General features: G+C 34.4%; 1 protein-coding gene and 1 pseudogene across 3 annotated transcripts in view; both read left to right on the forward strand.

Moving 5' to 3' along the window:
* The window catches only part of HPSE2 (heparanase 2 (inactive)), a 536,390-nt gene that overhangs the window by 130,138 nt on the left and 387,874 nt on the right, over positions 1-18,378 (forward strand). The window lies entirely within an intron of this gene.
* On the forward strand, positions 13,974-14,658 carry LOC120609225 (methylsterol monooxygenase 1-like; annotated as a pseudogene).

Genomic DNA, 18,378 nt, shown 5'->3' on the forward strand with positions numbered 1-18,378 from the left:
CCAAGTACTTTATTACTGCATATTTTTCAGAATAGCCCTATAAAGGAAACTTTTGAATTTATTATCAGGTTACTATTAGACCAACAGAAGCTGAAGTAAGTAGGGTGATTATTTTCATGGAACAAGCCACTGGTTAGTCAGAATGCACCCGTGGTAAAACAATAGCATATTGCTGGGTTATTTTTCCCACTTCTTTTGATACTACACTGTACCTCCTTTTTTGTTGTCGTTGTTGACAGAAGGTGATTTCTTTGAGACTATAACCTTTTCCCCTTTATCTTTTATACCTGCTCAAAGGTACAAGTTTATTTAACAAATACATATTGAAAGGTTTATCTACCAATATTTTTAGTTTTTAACATTTGCATAACAAGTGTGACATAGTGGTTAAAATTTTAGGCTACAGAGTAATTCTGGTTCATATGCTGGTTCTACCTTTTATGAGCTATGTAGATTTAGGCATTATATTTATTGTTCCGAAATCATTTCTCTGTAAAATTGGTGAAATAATAGTATGTTATTTCATATATACTATAAAATATATGACATATTCACATATGAAAATTTATGAACTCTAAATTCATATGTACTATAAATATTTAATATGTAATTCATATGTAAGTAATTATTAGGTGGTTATGAGAGTAAAACAATATAATTTGTATAAAATACATAGCACAAGCTAGGTACATATAAGTATTTAATAAGTATGTATTATCATTACAGAGAACCTATTTTAAATTAGAACACGACAGTTCTCTAAGGCAGGCCGAGGCCGTGTTTATATCACCTCTATTATTATGTTTTACAGTGAAATTTCAGAGAAGTTAAGTGACTTGCTTGCCAGACTCTACTACCTGTAAGTCTGGTTAGCTGTCTCTCCTGTGAATTTTCAACGAATCCTGTTCTGACTGTTAGAGTATTAATTACAAGATAATTTAATAAATTGTTTGAAATGACCTGTGGTCAAGGATCATGTTTATTCTCTTCATGGTTGACTTCCTGGTTGTCTTTCTCATTGCCTGGCACATATTAGGTCCCCAGTATGTGATTACTGAATGAATAGATTAAATTCCGAGGTCATAGTTTTTATATAATAAATTAGCCCTCTTGTTTCCCATTTTCACTCTTATTTCCCAATATTATTGCCATTATATCCATGCTTCTTAGGTACTACACTAGATTGAAAAAGTGAAGACCACAAAAGACACAAAATATAGTTCTTGTTCAAGGAATGTACAGTCTATTACAGATAGCAGATGGATAGTGTAGCAGTTTCCTGTGGCTCCAGTAAGAAACTGATAACAAACATGGTAGTATAAAATAATAGAATTTTATTCTCTCACAGCTCTGGAAGCCAGAAGCCCAAAATCTAGGTGGCAGGGCCAGCTTCATTTTAAGGCTCTCAGGCAAGTTTTGTTTCTTGCCACTTCGAGCTTCTGGTGGCTCTGGGCATTTTTGGGCTTGTGGCTGCATTACTCTAATCTTTGCCTCTGTAGTCACATTACCTCTTCCTCTTTTATCCATTCCCTGTGTGTCTCTAGGAGGACGCTTGTCATTGAATTTAAGGTCCACCCAGATACTCCAAGATGATCTCATTTCAAAACCTTAACTTAATTACATCTTCAAAGACCCGCCTTTTCAAATAAGGTAACATTCACAGTTTCCAGGGTTTTGACATGGATATTTTGAGGGGCCAATTTTTAGTCTACTACAGATAGCAACTGCTGTGAAGTCTATTTTTATGAGGGTACAAGCAGTTCCTTACTTCAGGTGTGAGATACGATTATGTTGCCAACTATAAACAGGGAAATGACAGTATGTATAAAACATAGCTTAGCCTTGTTTAAGGATTGTCTTTTTAAAGTTTATTAAGTTCTGAATATCTTTCCAGCCACCGATGCTAAGTTCTTGTTGAGAAATTTAATATGCAACACTCCCTTCTCCCACAGGAAAGATAGTGGAATACAGGCCCTGAAACCAGATTGCTTGGTTATAAATTTCTCACCATACCTCCATCAAATACTGGCCATGTGGCCTTGGGTAAGTCTTGCCTGTAAGACTTGGGAATTATAATAGTACGTACTTACCTCATTGGGTTGTTATCAGGATTAAATGAGTTAATACATATAAAGCATCTAGAACAGTGTCTGGCACATAGTAAGCACTTAATTAGTTAATGTAAATTAACTATTATTTGCTATTGTACTTGCTTTTGTTTAGGAGACAGGAGAAATAGAAGACATGGTTCCTTTCCTTGAGGGAAATACAGAAACACAGAAAATTATATTGAGAGAAAATCCTGTGAAAAATATGGGATTAATATAGCTAAATTCTGGTTGTAGGATGAGAGAACAAAATCAAGAAGTCTGTGTCTGAGGTTGTTATGGAAAAGGGGGCCTGAACTGGAGCTGTACAATAGAAGGGTTAGGTAAGTGAAGAGTTTTAAAGAAAAGCAGATTACGATTTGGCAACTTTATTCTATCCTGTTATGGGAGCAGGGAAACCAATCTTTCCTAGTTTCACTCTATTTCTAAAACCAGCATTGGTTAGATATATTCTCTAAGGTGAATTAATGATAAGATTCCTTCGAGAGCTTAAGTTTTCTGAATATTAACTCTTCTGTTTTTGAAGGAATCCCCTAGGTCTAACAATTTGTTTAGGTGAACTGAGTGCGAGAAACCTTAGTTCCAGCCTCTGTTGTTGTCTGGATTATTCTTTGCTAAATAACCTACCCTTACACCTATTCACTCCTGCTCTTATAGTTCTGGAAGCACATGAGCTGGATCTCAAATACCTGTATATGAGAGAGGACTTCTTGAATAAATTATATATGCTTATTTTTTTTTAAAATACTTTTTCTTTTTCCACTCCCTTCCTCTGATGGAAATACAGAGAAATAGCCAAGAAGAAAGAAGAGCAAAAGTCTTGTGAAAAGAGGTGGCTCTTATTTCTTTTCTTTGAACAGTTAGTGTAATTTCACAATAGTTTTTCTACTTTCTAAGTATGTATCAGGGTACACAGTGATTCTGCCAGACATATTAACAGTTTTGCAGTTTTTCTGTTAAATCTAATAAAGTTTCATGAAAAATAGTACCCAGATGAAAGTGAAAAAGGAATTTACTTAGGAAATAAAATTGAAGAAGATAAAATGAAAACCAAATTAGAACATATTTTATTTTCATAGTTTAGCCTTCATATAGTTGTTATTCATTTAAAGGAGATAAGTCTAACATTTCATCAGCTGTATTAAACACCAGAATTACAAAACTGCTACACTGAATACCAGAACAAGAAAACTAATAGCATTAAGTTTTCCCACTAATAAAGGTTTGATATTATCTTTATTAAGTAATAGTTTCTTGCTTCCCAAATAGTACATCTGTAGTCAATCTTCAGTTAGTGGTTGTAGCTAGAGAGATATTTATTAACAGTAAAAGGTAACAAGGCAATAAGGTTTGTAGTTACTTTACAATGAATATGTCGGTGCCTAAAGTTGAATTACCATGCCTAACACATAACTCAGTTTTTCACAATCTTTTTCTGTGATCAACAGGTAATTATCTTCTCTATAAAGTTGCTGCAGTCTTTTAAAATCCCACATTAAAGATTATTTGGTATTACAAATCATTCTTTTTGCTCACTCAAGCTCCCCTCTATTTTGGACTTCTCTTTTGTCACTGTGTATGTGTTTGGTGGTGTTGATAGCAGGGATGTAGGATATGATGAGGACTACTATTTGAGGACTACAGTTTTTAAAAAATAAATTATTTTATTTTTGTCCATTTCGCTCATTAAAGACAATTTGCACAATACAGACAAATAGAAAGGAAGGTTGAAAACATTAACCAAATATACTTCTGGAAAATTCCCATGAAAAACATGAGCATGATTAAGAAGTGAAAAAAAATGCTGTATTCTTATTAGAGTTGTTTACATTCGGTAAAACAGATTTGAAATTTACCTTTTGTTAAAACTGAGATGTGATTATCAAGGCCATCTTGTTCAGAATTACTGTTTACATAGCAGATGCTGTTTTAAGTTTTGTTGGTATGAGTGTTTTACTTTGGAGACAGCATCTTCAGTATATGTATGTGAGAATTTACCTTCAGAGACAAAGCTATTTGTGGGCAGAAAATTTCTTGAACATTCTCAGATGATATGCAATATGGATACTTATTCTGAAATTATTAATCAGCTTGATGCTTTTACTTGGGTAACTTCTCTTTTTGAAACGTTTCTTTCTTTTTGTTAGAGTTATAACTTCTAAATAGAAGATTGCTTATTTATTCAGATAATTTTTACATACTCGCAATCATGGTTATATAGCTCAAACAGAAAATTGCAAACACTGTCAATTTGGGATTACTACTTTGGTGAGGATTTTCTTGGCAAGAGTTATTATAGTCACAGATTGATGGAAGGCACAATAAGCCTTAATGTTATAGTTCATTAGTGTAGTATATTATCATTCCCACTTGATTTTTACAAATCATCGCAAAATTATATTGTGCTGTAGAAGCCACTACAGTCCTTACAAGGAAACAAATTTGCAAGTTTTTTTTTTTTGGTTGCTTAGTGAAATCTAGAAAAATACACACACTGTTTAACATGATGGTGTTACTATTACATGAATCAGAAATCAACATATATAATTTATCACCTATATCAAAAGTGTTTTTGATCTCAAAACAAGGAATATACTCATGTGGAGTTGCCACCAAAATACATATCTTATAATACATTGAGAGATAACTGCATCAAATAAGACTACATTTATGGGAAACCAAAATGTTTTCTGTATTGCTGATTAGAATTAGGAGTTGATATAAATTAAATAGAACTAGGATGGTTGTCTTTCTTCTGTTGGAAATCTCTTTTTTTAATATTTTTTTAATTTTTCAATTACAATTGACATATAATATTATATTGGTTTCAGGTGTGCAACATAGTGATTAGACATTTATATAACTTAGAAAGTGATCACCCTGATAAATCTAGTACCCATCTGATACCATACATAGTTATTACAATATTATTGACTATATTCCTTATGCTGCAATTTATATCCACATGATTATTTCATAACTATCAATTCGTACATCTTAATCCTTTCCCCTATTCCACCCACTCCTCCAACCCTGTCCCACCTGGCAACCATCAAAATGTTCTCTGTATCCAGGAGTTGGTTTCTGTTTTGTTTGTTTATTTTGTTCTTCATATTCGACATGTAAGTGAAATTATATGGCATTTGCCCTTCTCTGTCTGGCTTACTCCACTCAACATAATACCCTCTAAGTCCCTCCACATTGTTGCAGATGGCAAGATTTCACTTTTTTAATGGTTGAGTAATATTCCATTGTGTATATGTACCACCTATTCCTTCTCCATTCATCCGTTGATGGACACTCAGGTTTCTTCTACATCTTGGCCATTGTAAATAATGCCATAAAGAACACATGGAATGCACATGACTTTTCAAAGTAGTTTTGGGTTTCTTCGGATAAATACCCAAAAGTGGGATTCCTTGGTCCTTCTTTGTCTCTTGTTATGGCCTTTGTTTTAAAGTCTATTTTATTTGGTATAAGTACTGCTTACATCCTAGCATTTTTTTTCATTTTTATTTTTATGAAATATCTTTTTCCGTTCCTTTGCTTTCAGTCAGTGTATGTCTTTCTATCTGAAATGAGTTTCTCGTAGGCATATGTAAGGGTCTTGTTTTTTTATTCAGCCGCCCTATGTCTTTTGATTTAATCCATTTATATTTAAAGTAGTTGTTGATAGATGTGTAGTTATTGCCATTTTATCATTCACATTTTCAATCCTCTTTTTCTTTTTCTAAAAAAGTCCCTTTAACCTTTCTTATAATACTAGTTTGGTGGTAAAGACCTCCTTTAGCTTTTTCTTGTCTCGGAAGCTCTTTATCTGATTCTCAATGATAGCTCTGCTGGGTAGAGTAATCTTGGTTGTAGGTCCTTGTTTTTCATCATTTTGAATATTTTGTGCCAGTCCCTATTGGTCTACAAAGTTTCTGTTGAGAAATCAGCTGACAGTCTTATAGACGCTCCCTCAACTAACTGCTTTTCTCTTGCTGCTTTTAAGATTCTTTGTCTTTAATCTTTGGCATTTTAATTATGATGTGTCTTGGTATGGGCCTCTTTGGGTTCATTTGTTTGGAACTCTGTTCTTCCGTGTCTTGTATGTCTATTTCCTTCACCAGGTCAGGGAGGTTTTCAGTCATTATTTCTTGAAATAGGTTTTCAATTCCTTATTTCCTCTCTTCTTCTGGTATCCCTATGATGTAAATATTGATATGCTTGATGTTGTAGCAGAAGCCCCTGAAACTATTCTCATTTTTTTTGAATTATTTTTTCTAGTTACTGTCTGCTTGAGTATTTTCTGCCACCTTCTAAATCACTGATTTGATTCTCTGGTTCATCTAATCTACTGTTGATTCTCTCTGCATGTTATTTTGGTTATTGTATTCTTCATCTCTGACTTTTTTTTTAATGTTTTCTGTCTCTATTTTTATGTTTTCTATCTCTTTGTCGAAGTTCTTACTGAGATCATTGAGCATTCTTATAACTAGTGTTTTGAACTCTACATCTGGTAGATTGCTTGTCTCTATTTTGTTTAGTTATCTTTCTAGAGCCAGTTCTGTTCTTTCATTTGGGATGTGTTCCTTTGTCTCCCCACTTTGGCTGCCTCTCTGTGTTTGTTTCTGTGTATTCAATAGGGCTACTGTGTTTCTCAGTCTTAGTAGAGTGACCTTATATAATAGGTGTCCTGTGAGTCCCAGTGGTGCAGTCTCCCAGGTCACTTGAGCTGGATGCTCCAGGTGTGGCCCTTGTATAAGTTGTGTGTGCCCTTCTATTGTAGTCAGGCATTGGTTGCTGTTTGCACATCAGTGGGAAGGACTGACATCAATGGGAAGGACTGATTGGTTGTGAGGACTGGCTTTGTGCAGGAACTAACCCTATGGAGCAGGATTCACTTTAGCAAGGTTCTGGTCTGCACATTCTGCCTTTTGGGTGTGTTATCCCCAAGGTGGTTGAGTGGTGCTCTGGCTTGGTCTGAAGTTGGCCACCAGGTGAGTTCATCCAGGACCTCCTTGGAGGGGACCGATGCAGACCAAGTTTAGCTGCAGCTTGTACCCTGCCCTGGGCCACCTGGCATGAGCCACAAAGCGATCCACAGATGGCCCCCACCCTTAATGGGCTTGGAGGTGCCTCGAGAGGTCAGGCTGCAAACTGAGACCAGCTGCTGCTAGTGCTCGGCTTGAGGCCGCTTAGCAAGAAGTTTATGGCACACGGAGGCCAGATGCTTGTTTGGGTTCTGTGAACCTTTGAGAGATTTTAGGAAAGTCTGCAGCGTGAGTTCAGACAGGCCATTTGTATGGAAAAGCCACTACAAGTGGCTTGGGTGGGCCCAGCAGTTCTGTTGGAAATCTTAAGCTTTTGGGGATGGGCTGATGTGGGTGGTTTGAGCTAAGTAACAGAAGAGAGAAAGGAGGAAAGACAGTAGCAAAGTGGTTTTATTTATTGCATAAATAATGATGCAATCTCAGATAAACAACCCAAAGGAGAATAGAGATCTCAAAGAAATAATCATATATGTATGTTACTTACATATAGTAAGTTGACACCACAAATCAGTAGAACTATATGTGAACTATAACTCCATAAAATTAATAGAAGGAAATGTAAGTGAATATCTGTGTGAACTAAGGGCTCAATAAATGACTTCTTGACAGAATTTTAAAGCACAACCATATAGGCAAACACTGATAAATTAAAATTAAGGATTTTTGTGCACTGGAGCCCCCAGGGCCCAAATTAAAGACAAATGACAGAAGAAGAGACTATCCTGGCAATGTCTATAATCAACAAGAGGTTAATATATTGGGTATATATGGAACTACTAGAATCCACAAGAAAAGAAAAATAGGTAAAGGATAGGAACAGAAAATTAGGAGAAAACCTTAAAAGCTAATAAGCATGTGCTCGAAATCATTAGTATTTTGAAGATACACATTGTAAAAACAATGAGATATTACTTTCTATCTGTTAGGCTGGCAAAGTTAGAATTTTGACAATGCCAAATGTTAACAAGCATGAGGGATATAGGAACCCTCCTACACTGCTGGTGGAATTGTAGACTAGTATCATTATTCTGAAGAGCAAATAAAGAATATCCTTACTTTCTGACTTTGAAATTCCACTTGTGTTTTACCCCCATGGAAATTCTCATGTAGGTCCATAAAGAGACATATAAAGGATATTCATTGCAGCTTTATTTGGTGGAAGGAGTTGAAATAATCTGTGTGTTCATTGCTGGGAGAGTGCATAGATAAAATGTGATTGCACAACAAGGAGAATTATGCAACAATTAAAAGCAACTGATTTGTTGTTGTACACAGCAACATGTATGGATCATAAAAACACTGTCAAAGAAAATAAAGCAATGTGTAATATAATATCATGTACATGAATTAAAAATAGATGCTCACAAAATAATGCACGTTTATAAAAACACATGTAAAGAAAAATATATTAAACACATTTAAGCAGTCATTTGTCTTCAGAATAAGGGGACTCAAATATGGTATGAATATAAAGAGAAATAAAATAAATGCAATAAGACAGAAGCTTTGCAAATATCAATGATGATAATGTGTATAATTATACCCTCTGCACTTGTGAGCACAAGCAAAATAAAAATCAAAATGTTAGAACAATAACAGGAATTAAATAACAGAAATTAAAAATAAAGATCATTTAAAATTCCTTTATAAATTCTATATTGTTAAAGAACGAGTTTCGTTGTTGTTGTTAGTCTTTGTAAATCTAGTGCGAGTAGTAAGTGCTAAGTAAATTTGGTTAATTAAGAGTAAAAGGAATGAACAAATGAATACAACTAATTATTTTTTTGTAATCCTGTGTTCCTTATAGTTGTTTTCTCTAACTTTTAAACTGCTCTTAACCAGGGAAATAAATATAACCTCTCCATTTTTGTGGCTCTGTGCACCATATCACAAACTGTTTTAATTAAATCAGAGGCATCTTTATAAAATACAAATTTGATTACTTTCATAATCAAATGCTTTATTGGCTCCATTTAAACTTTGGAAGGGATGACTTTTGAAAACTTAACATGCACGTAATTTGGCTTCCAACTATATCTTTTTGCTTCATTTCTTTCTTCAAGCACCCTGAGCTCCATGACATAAGGTACTTCTTTCATTTCACAAATATGACATGTTTGACGACTATTTACCTCTACACATTCTTATCCTGGAATAATGCTCTTTTACCCAAGAAATGTATGAAGCCGTTTGAGATACTTAGGACAATCAAAAAGTCTGTTTTAGGTTGGTTATTTGTATTAAATACTGTCCTGGAGTCTAGAGATGCAATGATAAGAAAAAAGGTACATTACTTAAGTTAATGTGCTCACTTTGATTGAGTAGGTTTGCCAAATCATTTCCACTAATCTAACCCTATCCTTGCCTTCACTGAACCAGAAACAATTCCATAATTATAAAATGTCAGAGTTGCAGGGAGGCTTTAACTTCACTCTAGTGCAAACCCTCGGGTCATTGGTTAGAAACTGAAGACAGTAGGGAGAAGTGGCTGGCTTAAAGCCACAACACATTTTGTCTCCAAATGAAGGGTACTTTCTAGAAAACCACATCGTGCTGCTTTTTAGTTAATCTCAAGTAAGGACACAACATGAAAAATGAAACCAGAAACATAAAGAGAGAAGGTTAAAGCTCAATTTGCCACCTTTGGTCTTGTGGAATTTTTCTTTTTATATAGAATAGGGGAAGTTTGAGCAAAAATAGTTGGTATTGAGCTTTAGAAATGTAGATATTAACTGTCTGAACTAGAAAACATTAGACATTTTCTTTCTGATGCTGAAGAACAATGGAAAAAGGAAGGTTCATATAGTAACTGTGGGTTACTAAGACTTGACTTACATAAACTTTTCATAGTTTTCTGTAAGCCAAGATACATTTTTTTGTGGTGCATAAACACATTTGTTATGCTCAGCCTTGACTGTTTGTTATGTGAGGGATGAGAAGACCCAACAGAGATTTCACTGTGTAGTCATAGTCTCTCTGTTTCTCTCTCTTTATTATAGATAGCCATTTAATTTTCTAGTAATGTAAAGTGACTTTGATTTATGTTTTAAAAAATAGTACTTACATAAGAGTTTCCACAGTAGTAACTTTATGAAAGTTAGAGAATGTTAATTATAAGAAACCAAACAATATAGCTATGGGGATCCAGACGGTACAGATTACCCAAAAGGCAAACTAAGCATATGCTTAGGGTGCTAGTGAAAATAGGTACACTAGATTTTTGAAAAAGAATTAATATCTTTTTTTAAGGTATAAAAGTGGCCACTGTGGGGAAAACCAGAAATATATTAGGCTTTCCTATACTTTTTTTTCCTTTACAGGTTAGTACTGTTTTTATTTTGAATTGCATAGAGGGAGATGTGTAGGGAGGAAGAAGTCCCTAATTTTTAGTCCTGTAAAGGTCTTAGTCTATAATCTGAAAAAAAAAATCATTATTCAAGACGGTAGTAAATGAGTCATATATGTAATAGACTTGTTTCCAGTATTCTTTAACGGCCCAGAATTCTTGAATACATCAGACACTCCTCCTCTTACTTCTAGCACCTGGTCAATTTGGAAAGACACCCACCATAATTGGGTTGTATCTGAACTCTCCTAAGTTAAAATCTTATGAGGCATCTATCCGAAACAAGTGGCAGTTTGGGGTCACTAGTGGTTACTCAACTGAATCATCATCCAAATATTTTACTTTATTTGCTTTACCAGTTCATTATTTAAATTATTTCCCCCCTAAACTTAGAGTCTGTCTGAGGCTTGACCACATGTGAAGTTTGACATTTTAAAGGTCAGCTGGTTTGAGTTATTTGTATGTAAGAGTCAACAGATTTGTTTTTTTTTCTTTGTAAACAGGGAAATGTCTATTGTTCTTTCCACTTGAAAAACTAAATAAAACATACAAATATTTCATGAGCTTTCCTCAGACTTTCCCAGAAAGAGTCTGTATTTGTGTTGAGACAAAGTACAGGGAAGTTGCAACTTCAGATGGTTTGGAAACAATTCATATTGCAATAGCTGAAGGGTTAGATAAGGAGAAACTCGTGGAAGGAAGATTTCCACTGGTTTAAGTGGAGATAAGAAAATATAACTTCTTAGTTTCTGCGTTATAGCAGTCTACAGTATTATAAACTCCAATGCAGAACCTCATTTGGGACATGGCTGGGGTATGTGCTAAGCTGTTTCTGGGATATTCTGTTGTTTCTTAGCTTAGACCAGCTTCAGTATCCATATCATTTTTTTTTCATTTTCTTTTTTTAATAAAAATATTGAGTTAACTTGGTTAATAAGATCAAATAAATTTCAAGTAAATTTCAATGTGATATACATCATATATATCACATTGTGTGTTCACCACTCAAAGTTAAATTTCCTTCCGTCACCAAATATTTGACCCCTTTTACTCCTATCTACCTCCCCTTTTTGAACTTAAGCCTCCATAGAAACTGCTAGCTAAAAGCTCAAAAGAAAACATTTTGGATTCTACTACCTTCTCCTAACTGCTCTTCCTTCTAAAGATTGGTTCACATTGCAGAGGATGAACTTCTTAGAATGCAAATCAGATTATACACTTTCTTGCATAAAAATCTAACTTTTTTCCATAGCCTGGAAGAGCCCTTCCTGATCTGGACCCTAGCCTCAAAAGATTTAGATGTCAGCTGAGTTGAGAGAGGAGGGTCAGAGAGGGAGCGGACCAAGGAAGCGTGGCCATTGGTTGATAGAAAAGCTGTAGTTAAAACAACTAACAAAAACAACAAAAACACCACTGTTTAACTCTCGTCTCTTTTTGTCACCCTGGCAGCTTTCATATTGCTACCTCTGAAGTCTTTTCATTATAATATTAGCTGTAGTTGGTTCGCTACTGGCGCCTTTTAAAAAATGTGGTACTTTGGTAGAATATACTCAGGGGAGGGAACTGCATTCCTTTCTCTCTCACCTTGCTCTGCTTCAGTCTGGTCCCTTTCTGTTTTCTCTACTTCATCTCTTTTTTTCAGTTACTTTAATTTGTCAAGCTATTTCTGGCCTCACAACCTTCACACAAGCTGTTCCTTCTGTCTGGAAACTCTTCCTCCCTCTCTTGGCCTGGCCAGCTTTTAGTAATCCTTTAGAACTCAGTATAAAGTCCTCATCAAAGAGGACTTCCTATGAATGATTGAATGAGAGATACAAAGAGGAACAATGCAGAGTACTAGCCCTCAAGGTGCAAGTAATACTGCTGGGATGATAGGTTCTGAATTCATGAAAGGGTTATTGATATAGACAGCAAGTTAAGAGACCTGGGTGCTTAGAATGGGTAGCAAACATTTTTAGCTGAGGTTTTTGTTACAGACTTCATGGAGTAGGGTAGGTTTTGAAGAGAACTTGAAGGATGGTAATATTTGTGTAGGTGTAAGAGAGGGGCACAAGAAAATGGAAGAATTTTCTTGTTGGGGAGAAGTGAATAAGGGAATTGGATCAGAGTGGAGAAACTGAATAGAAAAGGGAATCATTGAACTTTAGATGAAAGAGACTTTATATTCAGATTCATATGACTTTAATTGTCATGTGTCGTGTTATGAATGTTCATATTTTTTACTTAATTTATATTTACCCTAGTATATGTAAACATTATTACTTATCTTTGTATTCTAGATAAAGAAACATGTTCTTAGAAGTTAAGTGACTTGTCCAAGATCACATAATTAGCAAGTAGCAGGAACTGGTATTTTAACCCCTTATCTCCTTATTTGGAGTCCAGTATTCTTTCAGTTTTCCCATGCTGCTACTTTCAGACAGTCCCCAAATAATCTTGAATTGGAAATAGATTGTATAGAACCTGAATGTGAAATTTGAACTTTCTTTTTTAGGCAACAATACCAATTAAAGATATTTTGATCAGAGGAATTACATTATGAAAGTAATATTTTAGGAAGATAATTCTGGCAGGCATATATGCAGGATAGGTGAGAAATGGGAGAGGCTGTTGACAGAGATACTAGTAAGGAAGGTATTGCAGTAATCTAAGCATGAGGTAACAAGGGGCCTTATCTGGAAATTGGAAAAATGAAAAGCAAGTTATGAATAATATTAGGAAGAGGATCAAAGAAAATACAACAGGCAGGAAAGAGAATCCAAGAGAGAGCACAAGGTTTGGAGTCATCTAGGAGAATAGTTTACTTCTATTAAAATAGAAAGGGAAACTAGAGATCATCATTGATTTGGAGGAAAATATAATGAAACTAGGTTATTCATATGATGGTAGCAAGACATATAATTGGAAATGTTCTGCAGGCATCTTAAAATATGATTGGAACTTGGGAGATAAGTCAAGACTTAATTAATAGTTGATTTAATTAGCACTTGGCTAATTAAGAGGGTAGCAAATGTCATAAGTGTAGATGAAATCTCTAGGAGTAAGAGGGCTTTGATAGAGACAAGAGCAGAGGACTGGGAACAGATCCTTGGGGAGTACTAACATATAGAGGGAAGAAGGGGAAGAGGTACCTTAAATACAGATAGTAAAATGATTAGAGAGTAGGAGAACCAGACTAAAGGAATACTATGGAAAGGAAGGAAGGTGCTTTAAGAAATCACTGCACTCCGCTTGATCATCCAGGTGAGAGGGGCAGAAGAGAGGCTCGTAGAATTATAAAGCTGTCTGTAGAGATTTGAAAAATGGCAACAAATGAAAATGTCGGTATCTTTAGTTCAGCATCCTTGGCTGTAGAGTATACAGATTTATTTTTACCTGAGAACCCTCTGCAAGAACCATTTAAAAATGCTTGAAACTGTATGTTAGATAATTATGCCCCAGTTTACAACATGAGGATCCCTGATAGTTCATGAGGCCCTTTATTTCTTGTTGTTTACCTAGATTTTTGTTTCGATTTATACCTTACATGAAAAAGCACAAAATTCAAAAGGATAAACCAGAAGCATGGGAAAACTAATGGAAATGCTTTAAATTACTTCTCTTTAATCACTTTGTACCCAACTTCCTTCAATTTGTGGAACTTATTATTTTACAGAGTATTTAAATATTCCTTATGATTGGGAAAGAATGCCAAGATGGTATATGCTTTTGGCAAGACGCTTTGTTTGTACAGTGATTGAGGATACTTGGCACTATTTCCTGCATAAGCTATTATATCACAAAAATATGTAAGTATATTCATAAAATTCATTATAAGTTTCAGGCTCCATTTGGAATGGAAGCTGAATATGCACATCCCCGGAAGCCCTAATTCTTGGAACTGGATTTTTCACTGGACTCATGCTTTTATGTGAACATGTAGTTCTTCTTTGGGCATGAGCGACCATTCATTTGCTAGAAACTATTGATGTCCACAGTGGTTAAGATATTCCACTCAATCCATAAAATCTCATCTCTTTCTGTGCTGGTTCATGGCATGATTTTTACCACATGAACTTCATTGGAAACTATGCTTTAACATTTACATGGTGTGGTGGAATTTTTGGAACAGATTCAGTTTATTGCCTACACTGAAAAAATGAAGAAAGTTGAGAAAAAGACTAAATAAATATCTTGGCAAACCTTCCCGAAGATATACATTTTCCTGAATTAAAACTAGTAGCTAACATTGCTTCTGGGGAGCAGAAAAAAACATGTGTCTTGGCTGTTAAGTAATAAAGAAAAATTAACATTTCTTTTCCTAGTGGGAACTTTTTTTATTTTCCATTTGAGTTCTGTATGTGTAGAAATAAGTAAGGAGGTTTTAAAGGCCACGTTGCTAACCTTACAAAAAGATTTTACATAATGGAAGAATTATTAATCTATGTCTTTTATCCCAGTAATGTCATAGGCCCGAAGTTGAAATTGGTCTTTAAATATTTTAAATACATAGGCCATTTCAAAAACTCTGCATAGCATATTTTGGCCTCATATTGAACTTTAAACATTTTTTAGGATTTCCCTAAAGATTAAAATATGGGTTGAATGACATCGATTGATACAATGTGAAGGAGGTTGCAAAATCAGGAATAGTCAATACCAAGAATTTACACTCTTGCCTAGTGCTGACCAGTGGGGTGAATCCTTCCTTGAGAAGTCCTTTTGGAATGCAATGTACTACTGGCATCTGTAAATTAAGGCAATTCTGAATTTACGTAAGTAGAATGTTTTAGTTTAAAGGTTTCCAAGTTTCTTGAATTTGTTTAAAAATGAAGCTTTATTTCTGCTATTTACCATTTAATTTTTGAAAATCAGGTTTTTATTATACTTAAAGCTATAGCTTGAAACTTTGTGAACTGACTTGGTGTATTTGCACATTATTGAAATAAGTGTGATTTTTTTTTTTGGTCTAAAAAAATCAGTGTAATTAGCAATGTGGCAATTTCAGGTGTTTGATACCTAAAGATAATATGGTATCAAAGTTATTATTAAAACAATAATCAAATTGTTAGCTAGGAAAAGGGACAAAATGAAAGTAATGCTAACAAATACCAAATAGCTCAATTTAATTACATTTCAATAAATGAATTTATTTTATTTTTATTATTAAAAGTCATTGGGGGTGACATTGATCAACAAAATCCAATGAGTTTCAAGTGTTTCAAGTGTTGTATATATTACTTGATGTGTTCACCACCTATAGTTAGATTTCCTTCCATCACCACATATTTGATCCCTTTTACCATTATCTGCCTCCCCCATATTCCCCTTCCCTCTGGTAACCACTAGTCCACTGTCTATGTCCATGAGTCTGTTTATTTGTCATTTTTGTTTGTTGCTTTTAGATTTATATACCACATATGAGTGATATCATGTGGTTTTCAACTTTTTCTGTCTGACTTATTTCGCTTAGCATGATTATCTCAAGATACATCCATGTTGTCGCAAATGGCTGTATTTCATCTCTTTTTCTAGGTGAGTAATATTCCATTGTATGTACGTACCATATCTTCTTTATCCAGTCATTTATTGTAAGACACTTTGGATGCTTCTATGTGCTGGCCACCATGAATAATGCTGCTACGAACATTGGAGTGCTTATATCTTTTTGGATAAATGTTTTCAAGTTTTTTGGGTAAATACCCAGAAGAGGGATTGCTGAATCATATGGTAATTCAATTTTTAGTTTTTTGAGAGACCTTCATACTGTTTTCTATAGTGGTTGTACCAATTTGCAGTCCTACCAGCAGTGTATGAGGGTTCCTTTCTCTCCATATCCTCTTCAACACTTATTATTACTTGTCCTGTTAATGATAGCTATTCTAATAGGTATGAGATGGTATCTCATTGTGGTTTTGATTTGCATTTCTCCAATAGCTAGTGAAGTTTAGTATACTTTCATACGTCTGTTGGCCATTTGTATGTCTTCTTGGGAGAAGTGTCTGTTCAGATTCTCTGCCTATTTTTTAATCAGATTGTTTGTGTTATTTTTTGTTATTGGATTCTATGGGATCTTTGTATATTTTGGATATTAGGCCCTTATCAGAGACATTGTTTGTAAATATATTCTCCCATTTGGATGGTTGCCTTTTCGCATTGTTGATGGTTTCTTTGCTGTGCAGAAGCTTTTTAGTTTGATATAGTCCCATTAATTTATTTTTGCTTTTACTTGCCTTGCCTTTGAGGTCAAATTCATAAAATCCTCTTTAAGTTCAAGGTCCACGAGCTTAGCACCTGTTTTTTTTCTATGCAATTTATGTTTCAGGTCTTATATTCAGGTCTTTAGTCCTTTTTGAGTCAATTTTGGTTTGTGGTGATAGACAACTGTCTAATTTCATTCTTTTGCAAGTGGCTTTCCAGTTTTTCCAGCAACATTTATTGAAGAGGCTTTTCTTTCTCCTTTGTATGATTTTGGCTCCTTTGCCAAAAATTATTTTCCCATATAAACGGGAGTTTACTTCTGGACTCTCAATTGTGTTCCACTGAGCTGTGTGTCTGTTTTTCTGCCAATACCATACTGTTTTGATTATCGTTGCTTTGTAGTATAATTTGAAGTTGGACAGAGTGATACCTCCAGTCTTGTTCTTTTTTCTCAGGATTGCTTTGGCTATTTGGGGTCTTTTGTGCTTCCATGCAAATCTGATGCTTTTTTGTTCTATTTTAAAAAATGCTGATGGGATTTTGATAGGGATTGCATTAAATCTGTATAATGCTTTAGGAAATAAGGTATTTTAACTATGTTGATTTTTCCAGTCCAAGAACATGGCATATCTTTCCATTTCTTTGTGTCTTCTTCAATTTCTTTTAATAGTGCCTTGTAGTTTTCATTGTATTAGTCCTTCACATATTTTGTTAGGTTTATTCCTAGGTATTTTATTCTTTTTGTTGCAATTGCAGAAGGGATTTTTTTCATTTCTTTTTATGACAGTTTGTTATTAAAGTATGGGTATGCGATAGCTTTTTGAACATCGATTTTTGTATCCTGAAAATTTGCTGTATTTCTTTATTATTTCTTGTGTTTTTGTGGAGTCTTCATGGTTTTCTATATAGAGAATCATGTTATACATAAAGAGTGACAGTTTGACTTCTTCATTTCCTGTTTGGATGCCTTTTATATCTTTCTCTTGCCCAATTGCACTTGCTAGGACTTCTAATATTATATTGAATAATAGTGGAGATAGAGGACAGCTTTGCCTTGTTCCTGATCTTAGAGGACAAGTTTTTAATATTTCATCGTTCAATGTAATGCTTCCTGAGGGTTTGTCATATATGGCCTTTATTATGTCAAGGTACTTTTTTTCTATACCTATTATAATAAATATTTTAATCAGAAGTCAGTGCTGTATCTTGTCAAAGACTTTTTCTACATCTACTGATATAATATATGATTTTTATTCTTTATTTTGTTTATAAGGCATATCATATTAATCGATTTGTGTATGTTAAACCATCCCTGTGTCCCTGGGATGAAGCCCACTTGATCATGGTGTATAATCTTTTTAATGTGGTGTTGTATTTGATTTGCTAGTGTCTTATTTAGGATTTTTGCATCTGTGTTCATAAGAGATACTGGTCTATAGTTTTCTTTTTTGGGGTGTTATCTTTACCAGGTTTTGGAATCAGGGTAATGGTCTCACAAAAGGAGTTAGGAAATATCACCTCCTCTTTGATTTTTTAGAAGAGTTTGAGAAGAATAGGTATTTAATCTTCATTGAATGTTTGGTAGAATTCACTGGTGAAGCCATCTGGTCCTGGACTTTTACTTTTTGATAGGTTTTTAATAATTGTTTCAATTTCCATACTGCTAATTGATTTATTTAGCTTTTCCAGTTTTTCATGATTCAGTCTA

This window comes from Pteropus medius, unplaced genomic scaffold, assembly GCF_902729225.1.
Source record: "Pteropus medius unplaced genomic scaffold, Ma_sr-lr_union100, whole genome shotgun sequence".
Taxonomy (NCBI): Eukaryota; Metazoa; Chordata; class Mammalia; order Chiroptera; family Pteropodidae; genus Pteropus; species Pteropus medius.